The sequence below is a fragment of the Prionailurus bengalensis genome, chromosome C1 (genome assembly GCF_016509475.1).
Source record: "Prionailurus bengalensis isolate Pbe53 chromosome C1, Fcat_Pben_1.1_paternal_pri, whole genome shotgun sequence".
In the NCBI taxonomy this organism is placed as follows: domain Eukaryota; kingdom Metazoa; phylum Chordata; class Mammalia; order Carnivora; family Felidae; genus Prionailurus; species Prionailurus bengalensis.
In genome coordinates this window covers 9944744-9957889 of record NC_057345.1, presented here as the reverse complement: position 1 = coordinate 9957889, position 13146 = coordinate 9944744, and the positions used below count along the sequence as shown (strand labels likewise).

Sequence of the window (13146 nt, the reverse complement as noted above, 5' to 3'; positions counted from 1 at the left end):
CCGAGGTTCACATTTCCTAGGTTATTTGCACCCCCCCCCCCCCCCCCCCGCCAAAACCTCCATCTTTAGTGTCCTTCTCTGAGTTTTGGCAAGAATTCCATGACTTTGGAGTATGATGTTCTAACGATCATTCCCTGACAAACGACAGACAAATGCTGGTGTGTACCCAGCATCCAAGTTATTGCTGCCGCCCAGGAAAAACACAACACTGCCACAAAGACCCTCTGTGGGCTGTTGTTTGGGGGATTTTTGCTCGGCTGGTTGGTTGGTTTTCTCTTCTTCTCATTGAAAGGTTTTCACTGCAAGATTTCATCGTTCTGCTGGATGGAACGCTGAACACTGACTAGTGTAGGCAAGGCTCAGATCCAGGCCCAACTTTATTGCTGCGTGTTTGAAAATATCCTGCATGTTTGAAGAAATAGTTTACAGTTTCCTGCTTAAGGCTGGTTTTCTTTTGAGAGTGGCTTTTAGGGAAACTAGAGCAAACTCGGAGAGGGGAAGCCAGGATAGTGAGGCATCTGGAAGCCACATCACTAGGAAACAGGTTGAAGGGAATGGGAATGTAGATTTTGGAAAAGTACAGACTCAGAGGGGTGAGCACACGAAGGCTGTCACCCTCTTCAAATATCTAAAGAGCTGTCACAGGGAAGGGAAATTAAGCAGCAGACCTCAGGTCAATAGAGGTGCCACAGGGCCGAGATGCTGATCTCTATCAGACTCGAAATCCTCTTTTTATAATATATGTTGGGATTTCCCTTTATTGCCCGAATTCAAAGGAGAAATAAAGTGAAAGGAATGTATGCTAAAAATAATGTATATTTTGAAAAAGGAAGTTCTCAGGCGGGACTAGCCTCTGATCACCCATTCACCCTGACATCACCTGGAGTCAAGAGACGAGCAGTTGAATATTGTCAACACTGGCATCTTGGAATAAGAATTAAACTAGTTTAGTTGTCCACAGAGCAGCTACAAGTTGCACAGTGCCTCGGGTGGCTTTGTGTGCCTTTGATGAAGATTTTCAAACTGGGGAAGGGCCCCTGGTAAAATTTCAGATGAAACAAGCCACATCCTTATCTCAGTTTCTATGAAGTTACACTCCTCAAAACTTCAACCATACAAACAAAATTCTACCATCAGATCACTGTAACCAGGTTCTTCACCGGCATAAACGTCTGGCATCAGGTGGTTCACAAGACATGCAGGAGGAGGAAGAGAATCTTCTCTGTGGATTTGCAGGACAGTTAGTTGGCACTTTTCCTGCCCACCAAATGCCAGGAGCCTCCCTCAATCACCGTGAGAAACAAGAATACCCCCCCAAAATGCCCCCTAGAAAACAGAAGCATCCAGAGAGAACTATTGCCGCAGAAGGCAGACGTGACCTCAGCAAAATGGTGTAAATACCTCCAGCTTACCTACTGCTTCCTCTGTGCCAGGAAACACTGAGATGCTCTACAAGCATTAACTCATCCAATCCTTGGTTCTCTACAATCATTAACTCATCCAATCCTTGGTGCTCTACCAGCATTATTAACTCATCCAATCCTTGGTGCTCTACAAGTATTATTAACTCATCCAATCCTTGCAACAATCCTGGGGGGTAAGCTCTATTACCATTAGTTGTTTCAGAAATGAAGTACTGAGGCTCTGTAAGGGTAAAGACCTTGCTCAAGGACACAGTCTATGGCAGAACAGGGATTCACATCCAGGCGGTCCAGCTCTGCTGTCCAGGCTCATAACCCCCACACTATCCCATCTTCTGATATAGTCTACAATTTGGGGGTATCCAACCAACATTCTTGGATATCAGTTCCAGAGGCTAGAAATCTAAAATCAAGGTGTTGGTAGGTTGGCTGCTTCTGCGGACTGTGAGAGAAAGGTCTGTTCCAGGCCCCTCTCCTTGGCTCGTAGATGGCTCTCTTCTCTGGGTCTCTCCATGTTGTCTTTTTGCCATGTGCATCTCTGTATCAAAAGTCCCCTTTTGTATAAGGACATAAGTCATACTGGATTAGGGCCCACCTTGGTGACCTCATCTTAATTACACCAGCAACTTCCCCATTTCCAAATAATTCTGAGGGGGTTCAAAATTGAGGGTGAGCCTTTAAACATATGATTTCTCAGGGTGGGAGAAACAATTCAACCCATAAAAATGTCTTAATTAAATTAAATAATGCCTATAACACACTTAGCACACGCTGTGCACATTCCAGGTGTTCAGTAAGTGATTTTTTATTACCATTATTATTTCTATAATTAAGATTCTTTTTCCCAAGAAAGAATCAAGGAAGACCAAAAAATAAAAATCTCAGAGGCACTCAAATCAGCTAGATCCATGGACTTCCAAAAGATAAGAAGAGCAAGGATATGTCTCTGGTTAGACATATTTTACTAAACCTACCCATTGATGGCCTGAAGGAGACCTCTCCTGACTTACCTAGTCAGGTTCCAAGGCTAGCCCACCTTATACACTAAATAGTCTACCGGAGTCTGTAACCTCTTCTCTAACACTGTGACTAAAGCGGCTCTATGAAGCTTAACCAACATTTATTTTCTGCTCTCGTTAATTAACTCATCCATTCTTTCATTCAAAAAATATTCGCATGGGGCACCTGGGTGGCTCAGTCGGTTAAGCGTCCGACTTCGGCTCAGGTCACGATCTCGCGGTCCGTGAGTTCGAGCCCCATGTCGGGCTCTGGGCTGATGGCTCGGAGCCTGGAGCCTGCTTCCGATTCTGTGTCTCCCTCTCTCTCTGCCCCTCCCCCATTCATGCTCTGTCTCTCTCTGTCTCAAAAATAAATAAACGTTAAAAAAAATATATTCGCATATCTGATCTGGGCCATATCCTATTTTAGCACTGGGGATACATGTAAAGAAACACAGAATAAGGCTCTGTCTTCAATGAGAAGCTACGTTCTAATGGACAAGACGGATACTAAACCCCTAAGACCGTAAAGAAGATGCTTTACGATAACAAGAGGTGCTAAGAAGAAGATGGGTGGGAGAGACAGCGACGGGAAGACTCATTTCAGACAAAGGGATCAGGGAGGCTTCTCGTTAGTCTGAGGTCAGAATGATGCAGAGGAAGTGGCCATGTGAAGACCCTGGGGAGAACTCTAAGCAGCAGCACAACTGCAAAGGCATGAGTGGGGAGGAACGGGGAGACCCGGAACCGGAGGCTTGATGAGCCAGGGAGAGAATGCGAGAGAAGGCTGGGGGGGAGGGCGGCGGCCAGATGGTGTAGGGTCTTCTAAGTCACAGTAGGAACTTCAAGTTTGCTAAGTACAGCTTCCTCCTGTGTCGTAAATTGCATCCCGGGACACCCAGAGCACGTGTCACATCCACCCAACAGGGCAATACAGATCTCCTTGCCTCCTGTGCTGGTGGTTCCAGTGGTGAAGAGACAAGTGAAGTTGAGCTGCATCCACAGGGTCTCCAATGGGGGAGGGGAACAGGAAAGACGGTGAGAGGTGATGGCAGAAGGCGGGGAAAGGAGACCAGGTTGAAGGAAGAGGGGAAGCAGGGCTCAAGGTCATGGGCGTCACCAGGAGGTTTCAGCCAGTGGCAAAGAACTAAGCTCTTAAGAACGGTCATTTATACACTGATATTTTTCCTCTGGCCACACGATGCTTCGCCTAGCCTCTCCCATGAGGGTGTCGGGCTCTCTCTAATGTTACTCAGGTAATTATGGCCTTTGACGCATCTGCTTTCATCGTTGTCCACCCCGAATGCATGTCTGGCAGCCTGGGCATCAAAGCATACTTTTCAAAACATCATGAGAACGCTTAACAAATACTCTCTGACAATGATATATGAGTCCCAGCCCTGCTCGTAGAAGGGCAGGAAGAATCCTGGAATAGCAGCTCCAAGCCAAGGTGAGGCAGACAGTTAGCAGAGGGGCTGCTCTTGCTTCAAATAGGTGGTAACTACAGTGGAGCAGCCAAGAGTCACCTCCCATGCTGAATGTCTCCCCTGCTGGACCCCTCAGCCCTGAGAGCCTTTCCCCAATACAGAACTCTGATTATACATTAAAATAGTACGTTAGAATTTCAGCACTTTTATAATCTGAGTCGGCACTGGCCCTCGTTCCCAGAAAAATTAAAAGTCCGTAAGATGATACCTCATCAGCAACAAAACAGGGGACAGGCAAGCACAGTGTAGTGCACAACACCAAACGTGGCAGGTGGCTCTTCCGTGGCAGGCCACGGGGTGATTTTATATAGGGTATGGATGATTTCTATGTGGATTGTTATGTGTTTTTTATTTTATTTTATTTTATTTTATTTTATTTTATTTTATTTTATTTTTTAAATATGAACTTTATTGCCAAATTGGTTTCCATACAACACCCCATGCTCATCCCCACAGGTGCCCTCCTCAACCAGGAAGAAATGGAACCAGAACCCCAAACCCGGGGGAGGATGAGTCTGAGTCAAAAGAAAAGACTGTAGAGTTGATTTTTAAAAGCTATTATTTAGATAACAATAGAGGTGTTACTGATAGGCCAATAACAAAACTGTGCAGGCATCCTGTGAATGCCCGACCGAGGCTTGTCTGTCGTAGTCTTGAGCTACATATTTGGCTAAGAGCAAACAGGAGGCAAGGGATGTTTCTGGACGGTAAAGAGACTATTCAACCAGCACTGTGTGTACACATGGAGGCACCTATGTGAATGTGCACGTGGCCTCCTGTGTGCGTGGACACAGTGGGCTCTTCCAGGCTGATGCCATAGCATTCTGTGCGTGCCTCTCCTCACAGACTTCCACATGATGGGCTGTGAAGTCCTCTGGGTTAGGAGACAATCATTTGCCTATAGCAAATGTGCGGTAAATGCCCACTGAATGAACAGCTCTATCAGGCATGAGGAGTGGTCAAGAGCAGACCGCCTATGTTAGGCTCCTGATCTACCACTTTCCAGCTGCGGGACCTTGAGCAAGTAACTTGACCTCTCCTCTGTTCCAAATTTCTTCAACTGTAAGATGGGCATTAAAATTAAAGCCTACCTCAAGGGTTGTTGTGAAAATCACATGAGTTAATACATGGAAAGCCCGTAGAATAGTGCCTTGCTATATAAGGACAACTATCCTCACCCTCCAACCAAAAGCCAGCATGACATTTTTTTTAAATGTTTATTTATTTAAAAGAGAGAGAGAGAGAGAGAAAGAACACATGTGGGGGAGGGGCAGAGAGCGAGGGAGAGAGAGAATCCCAAGCAGGCTCCATGCTGTCAGCACAGAGCCTGACTCAGGGCTGGAACTCACGAACCATGAGATCATGACCTGAGTCAGAACCAAGAAGCCGGGACGCTTAACCAACTGAGCCACCCAGGTGCCCCAAGACAGCAATGAATTTAAAGCAATAACGTCATCAGTCATCCAGTTTAGGTACATATAATTATCCCTTTACTTGCCTATCCCACTAAGCTCTAGGCTTCCTAAGACTGAACCCCCTTTCAGAGCTGTATCCCCAAGTGCTCCAGCTTGACACACATTAGTTACTAAGTGCTTAGCTGATGTTTGAATGAGTGAATGAACAAATGAATATCCCCTCCTGAAATCCTGGGACGTCCTTTCTTAACATAATGGCAATAGCAGGCTTATCATACAGCAGGCTTGGTGTGTCAGCCCCAGTGTCTTTTTCATAAAACATTTTAGCATTCTGTGAATGCATATATCTTTACTAGAACATCAGGGAGGGTGGCGAGAAGTCGTGTGGAAACTGAGGTTACTAATGCATGTGGAATAGCTCACCCCTGGGGAAAACTCACAGGAGCTTATTTTTCTCCTCAGATGCATTTAGACACAAGACGTTCTTGCACAACCAACTTAAATTTCGGGTTAGCAAATGAACATTAACCACGGGGGTCGGGAGCCTTGACCTTTACCTTTTACAGGATGAGAGGCAGGCCACCACTCCAATGACTTCTAGCAGACCTAGAAGTCCAAATTGCCTTTTAAACTTAGAATCAAAGAGATTCATCAGAAGAAAGAGTCTAGAGGCAAAAGAGTACAAACCTCTCCTAGCACAGATGAGACAACGGTGGGCAAGAAGAAAGTAATTGGACCGGAGGCACAAGGATCGTTGTCCTTAGAGTTGGGATTCAAACCCAAGACTCCTGACTCTCGGCCCAACACCTTTCCTCTGCCTCCTGATGGCTCGCAGTCAAAACCACTATCGGGGGGACCCCTTGCATGCCTGCTGATTTATAACAGCAAGTAGAATGCATGTTTTCTTTGTCTGTGACTAAAAGGCAGGTATTTGTACTTGCACGGCAATGAGTCAGTATTTGAACTTCAACGTGAATCTCCATGCTGCAGCTGATTTGGAAACTAATGTGATAGAACCATGGTCTATAGATCTGCAGAAAGGGGACTGTAGACCTCATTAGACAGGGGAGGTAGTAGCTTTTCATATTTTAGGGCCAGACATGGATACTTCTTTGCAGTGCTACCTGATTGTTACTGGTCTGCCTCACTTTTGACCAAATGTGCTTCTTTCCCAGTTGGGTGTGCATGTTTTGCTTGAAAATGATGTTATATTTCAAATGCCCCAGAGGAAGCTGGCCATCTTTGGTGAATTTATTTATTTTTTAAAAAGAGAGAATTTATTTATTTTTAAAAAGGCACCTGGGTGGCTCAGTGGGTTAAGCATTGGACTCTTGATTTCGGCTCAGGTCATGATCTCACAGTTTGTTAATTCGAGCCCCATGTCGGGCTGTGTGCTGACAGAATGGAGCCTGCTTCAGATTCTCTCTCTCTCCCTCTCCCTCCCTCCCTTTCTCTTTCTCTTTCTCTCCCCCCCCCAGTCTCTCCCCCCCCCTCTCTCCCCCCCCCGGTCTCTCTCCCTCCCTCTCTTATCTCTCTCACCCACCCCGTACCCTATCACATGCTGTCTCTCTCTCAAAAAATAAATATAAAAAAAGGGAGAGAATCCCTTCACACTGCCATAGGACTACAGAATTAGAAGACTAAAAGTAGCAACTCACCATTTTTGGAGCACAAACTATGTTCTGAAAATTGTGCTAAGTGCTTTATATATATTATCTTATTTGCTCAACACAACTACCCACGAGGTGGGTACTACTGCCATTCCCATTCTATAGATGAGAACCCTCAGGCATCATGGCAGACAGACACAAAAGTGGCCCCGAATGATCCCTGACTCCTGCTGTTCATGCCCTGTCCCCTCGAATGTGGGCAGGATCTGTGACTTGCTCTAATCAGTAGGATAGCACAAAGGTGATGGGATGCCATTTCCATGATATGTTACTTAATATTAAAACTTGCATCTTGCTAGGAGATGGTCTTCATGGACTCTCCTCATTGCCCAACTTTCATGAGTTAAGCCATCGTACAGACAGCCCCTACAGCAGAAAGAACACAGAGTGGCCTCCAGCTTACATTTAGCAAGGAGCTGAGGCCCTCAATCTGATCTTCTGCAGCGGTTTGGATCCTGCCAACAGCCATGTGAGCTTGAAGGCAGATCCTTCCTCAGACAAGCCTCTGATGAGAGCACAGCCCTGGCCGACCCCTGATTGCAGCCTGTGAGAGACCCTGAACAGAAGACCCTACTGAGGAGTGCCTAGATTCCTGCCCCACAAAACCTGTGACATGACAAATATGTGTTAAGTTGTAGTGATTTTTTTTATGCAGCTACAGAGAACACAGGCATGGATAAGATAAGCGATTTGCCCAAGGTCACTCAGCTGGCAGGTGGCTTAACTAGATTTTGACGCGGAGAGTTTATCTGACCTGGAACAATCATGGAAGTCCAAACCTCTGAGCTCCTTCCCAGACTGACGGATGGACAGATGTAGTCTTTTCTTGAGGATTTCTCCCAATAAAAATGCTGTGGTTGTGCTTGCTTGCTCATTCGGGGTCCATAACAGTATAGTCCACTGAGTCACAGGACTCACCAGCCACACCCAGAACTTTAGGTCAGAAGATCTGAATCCAGAAATCCCCGCCGTGCACCTTCCTACCCACCTCCTAAAGCTCAATCATCAGCAATTTGCTTAACTTCTCTAAGCAAATCTTGCTCTTTGGTAACTTCACATGCTCACAGTGTCACCATGGAGATGGGCACTGAATGAGACTACATGGGTAACGTGTTTAGCCCAGGGGGACCCGGCATGTGGATGACTGGCATCTTTATGCAAAGGATTCAGTTCGAGCTCCATTTCTTCAAGCTTGCCTTTCAAGCCTTTCCTCTGGGCTCTAGACCTACATACCCAACTGCCTACCCAGTGAGTCTACTCGGGTACTCTCTGAAGCCCCAACTTCATCTCTGTCACCCACCTGCCCAATAACCTGGTCCCCCTCCAATGCTCCCCTTCTCTGGGGAAGGAAACACCTTTGTCTGGTTACACAAGTCAGCACCTGGGAGTCAACCTTGACAACTCCCTGTCATGCATCCTTCCCCAGCCAACGCGTTAATGAAGCCCTCTTCGTTTTCTTCTTCAGAAACTATTCTGCGACTTCTCGACTACCATCTCCGTCTTGTGCCCGGACCTTTGCAAGAGCTGCCTGACGCCCCACATCCAGACTGCCCACTCTGCCATCTTCGCTACTCTGGCAGGAATTATGGTTATTTTTTTAAAGTGAAATTTTTACGTAATATAACATTAGGTACAAAATAGACACAAATCAGAAGGGTGTAATTTGATGAGCTTCTGCAGGGTGATCATACCCCCAAAACCAGCACCTGGATCAAGCAGCAGAGCACCACAGGTATCCCTAGGACCCATCCCTCTCCACCCATGCCTCTTCCAGCCACTACACTAGGCCGGAGTACACTTACATTGTGCTTTTGCAACATGATGTAAATGTTCTAGTATTTTCCATACATGGATGTCGGCAGATATATGCATGCATTTCTGATGTGTATATCTATATATCTATATATATCTATATAGGAGCCTGAGTGTTATTGGATCACAGTGTGGGGATACGTTCAACATTTGTGGACACAGTCAGTTTTCCAAAAATAGTTGCAAGCAATTTGTACTCCTCCCAGCCCTGTATGATTTCTCTGGTGGTGTCACATGCCTTTCAACATTAGATATCATCTGTCACTTTCCACTTAGCCATTCTGGTGGGGGTACAAATGTATACCCTATCATGCTTTTAATTTGCATTTCCCTGATTCCTAATGAGGTTGAACAGTTTTCATGTGCTTTTTGGCTCTTTAGATGTCCCATTTTGTGAGGTGGATGTGAAAACCCTTTGCTCATTCTCCTATTAAGCTGTCTGCCTTCTTTAGTATTGATTTGTAAGGGTCTTTATATGTTATGGAAATGAGTCTTCTGTCAACTATAGGCTTTGCAAATATGTTCTTTCATTCCATAGACTCCCTTTCCACTCCCTTAATGGGATCTGTTGAGGAACAGAAGCTCTTAATTTTAATGTAGCCCAATTTACCTATTCTTTTTCTCTTTCTGGTTGGAGTTTTTAATATCCTACTTAAAATGATTTTACACACCCCATGATCATGCTCTCCTACATTTTCTTCTGTGACGGTTTTTTGTTTGTTTTTGTTTTGTTTTGTTTTTGCTTGTCTGGCCTTTCACAATTAAGTCTACAATCCACCTGTCATCTTTTTCACATGGGCGTCAATTGACCCAGTACCATTTATTTTTAAAAAAGCAAACAAACAAACATACATATATTTCCCTACCACCCTCCAGTATCACCTGGTAAACCAAGCAGCTGTGTAAGTGTGATTCTGTGTTCGGTCCTCTATTCTATTCCCTCGGTCTTTTTTTGTCCATTCGTTTGTCAGTATGACCGTCTTAACTACTATAGTTTTTAATAAGCCTTGGGATGGGGACTGCTTGGATGGCTCAGTCAGTGGACCATGCAACTCTTGATCTTGGGGTTAAGTTTGAGCCCCATGTTGGATGTAGAGATTACGTTAAAAATAATAATAATAGGGGCGCCTGGGTGGCGCAGTCGGTTAAGCGGCCGACTTCAGCCAGGTCACGATCTCGCGGTCCGTGAGTTCGAGCCCCGCGTCAGGCTCTGTGCTGACTGCTCAGAGCCTGGAGCCTGTTTCGGATTCTGTGTCTCCCTCTCTCTCTGACCCTCCCCCGTTCATGCTCGCTCTCTCTCTGTCTCAAAAATAAATAAACGTTAAAAAAATTAAAAAAAAATAATAATCCTTGGTATGTAATAGTATATAAGTCCTTCACCTATTTTTTCTTCTTCTAGATTGCTTTCCATAGTCTTAACCTTTTGCATTTCCACACAGATTTTGGAATTCTCTTGTCAACCTCTGCCCCAAAAAGGTGGGAGGGGGAAAAAAAAGGTGGGAGATTTTTATTGGGATTGCACTGACTCTATAGATCAATTCAGGAAAAACGGGACATTTTTACAATATTGCATTTCCTGATCCACAAACATGGCGTATCCATCCAATTATGTGTCTTCTTTAATTCCATTAATGTTTCACAGTTTTCAAAACTTTTATTAGATCTATCTCAAAATACTAAATGTTTGTGCTATTATAAACATGTCTTTATTAAAACTTTGTTTTATTGCTGCTAGCAATAAATAAGTAAATAAATAAAAAAAAAACATTTCGTTTTGCCTATTGCCTTTGTATCCAGTAACCTTGCCAAGTTCATGTATTAATGCACCTAATTTGCGTGTAGATTCTTTTGGATTTTCTATGTACAAAATCATTTTCCCCTATACATAGAAACAGGTCTTTTTTTTTTCTCTCAATCATTAATGATTGTTATTTCTTTTTCTACCCTTATTACACTGTCTACAACTTCCAGAAAGTAGTGATAAAAGAAATCCTTGTTTTATTTCTGGTCTCAAGGGGGAAGGCTTTAACTATTTCACCATGAAGTATGGTATTTGTTACAGGCTTCTTATCATCTTTACTGGATTCATGGGGGTGCCCTTCGAGTCGTAGTTCACATGTCCTTTTCAAAGAGGAAATCTGGTCACGTCACTCCCTCCTGAGAGGTTGCTGGAGAATGCTACTCTCCCAGCACCAGAGCTCCTTGCCAGGCATTTTCCCCCTGCCCTGGAAGACTCTCACAGCACCCTCTTCATAAGCCCTTCTCTTTATTAAATCTTACGCATCCTGCAGACCTCTGCTGAAAAGCCCTCTCCTCGGGGAATCCTTCCTAAGCCACTGCCCCCAAAACCAGATCAGGCTACTTAGGGACAAGTGCTCATAGAAGGATTTTCCTTTCTTACACAGCTCTTATTCCCACTAGGCACCTTGTCCCCCCTCCTTGGAGAAGACCTAGTCACTGGGCTAGCTGCTATGACCCTAGGCAAGACATTCCCAGGCAGATCCAATGGCTGGAATCATCCGAAGCTTGCCCTGGCAAACAAAAACCACTGAGAAACAGGACCCACTTTGGTGCCCAGCTCCAGGTGATTTGGTGCTCAATAAATATTTGTTGAATGAATGGGTGAAAAAACAAACTCAGACAGCTCATTTTAATCTTGGTCTCAGTTCCCACAACTGCAAGATGATGAGCTTCATGTCCTTTACCTTTGATATGTTGGGATTCTGACTGGAGAACAGAATTGTTGCAAAAGATATGAGTCAACTTCGGATGAATATGAATAATTCTTGACTTTTGTGGTTTTGTTGGCTTTGCTGAATTGGAAAACATAAAATACAGTTGGTGTGCTCTTTGTGACTGTGACCATTAGTACTCTGAGCTCAACTTAGCCTTGTTAGAGGCAGATGGTAGACCTTGTCCACAGGGGATCCCTGCTATCAGGAAATGGAATGGCCTAGATCAGAGCTTCACAGAACACATGGGGCCTGTGTTCTGGAACCAAACAAAAGTTAACTGCCCTGTCATGGAGCTTCAGAAACCAAAGCCTTTATGATGTCATCTAGGAAGAGTTGTCTTCAACATTGGAATGAAGTCCTTTTATAGATACAGTTCAGACTTCAGTACAGATAAATTAGAAGAGGAATGTTTACATCACAAAAAGAATATGTGTAAAACAAAACGGCTCTCAGCTTTAAATGATCCCAGTGCTTTTATTAAAGGGATTGACATAAAACTATGATCCATTAAAAGCGGGGGGGGGGGGGGAAGTCATTTGTGTAATCAGTTCTATGTCTCTGTAAGGTAGAGGGAGCAACATCTACATGATGAATCATAATGCTGTTCAGTGGCCCTCTGCCCTTCCCTGACCACACAGTTACTCTCTATTACTTTATCCTCTTTTCCTCTTTTCCTGTTCTTATGACCTAATCACTTTCTGAAATTACCAGGCTTAGTATTTAGTCTTTATTTTTTTAGTTGCCTGACCCAACCAAAGTGAAAGCTTCATAAGGACCAGGACCTTGTCTGTTTACCACTATGTCCCAGGACCTAACCAGTCCTTGGATGACAGTAGGCACTTGATTCATACCACAAATCATAATCAGACCAACCCCCAATCAAATTCTGTGTAGAAACACAAAAGATAATGCCAGGTTAGAGACAGTTACGTAGAGAGGAAATGTTTACTTATTATATATTAATTCACTTCTCTTTAAAATGAACACTGAATAAGTTAACGTTATGGTGCCTGGGGCTCAGTCAGTTGAGCGTCCGGCTTTGGCACAGGTCCTGATCTCACGGTTCATGAGCTCCAGCCCCATGATGGGCTCACTGCTGTCAACACAGAGCCAGCTTTGGTTCTTCTGTCCTCCTCTCTTTCTGCTCCTTCTCTGCTCACACTCTCTCTCTCTCAAAAATAAATAAAACATTAGAAAATAAGTTATTGTTGACAAAAGCCTTTTTTTTCAAGTTAAGCTCGTTCTCTTCCTTTCTTTATGAAATCTGGTAATCTGATAAACTCCTTTATTTGCTGTGGTAATAAAGAACTCCCACATCACAGGGACTTACAACCATAAGGATTGTATGCTTACAACCATAAGCTCCATCCATGTGACCTTCAGTCTGAGACCCAGGCTAATGGAGCAGCCTCTATATGGGCGATCAGCCCTTAAAACTTGGGCTTTGACATGACACAAGTGACTTCTTGGCCAAAGCAAATCACATGGAGAATCAAGCCTGCCATCAACAGAGTGGAGGGCCACCACAGGGAAGGAGCTGGAATGTCTGGCCAATGAAGTATAGTCTTTATCACACTGTGGTTTCAGCTTTGGGAGCTGACGAGAGAG

At 44.4% G+C, this 13146-nt stretch overlaps 1 protein-coding gene across 1 annotated transcript in view; it reads right to left on the bottom strand.

Annotated features, from left to right (window-relative positions):
• Positions 1-13146, bottom strand: part of KAZN (kazrin, periplakin interacting protein) — a 1100886-nt gene that overhangs the window by 992744 nt on the left and 94996 nt on the right. The window lies entirely within an intron of this gene.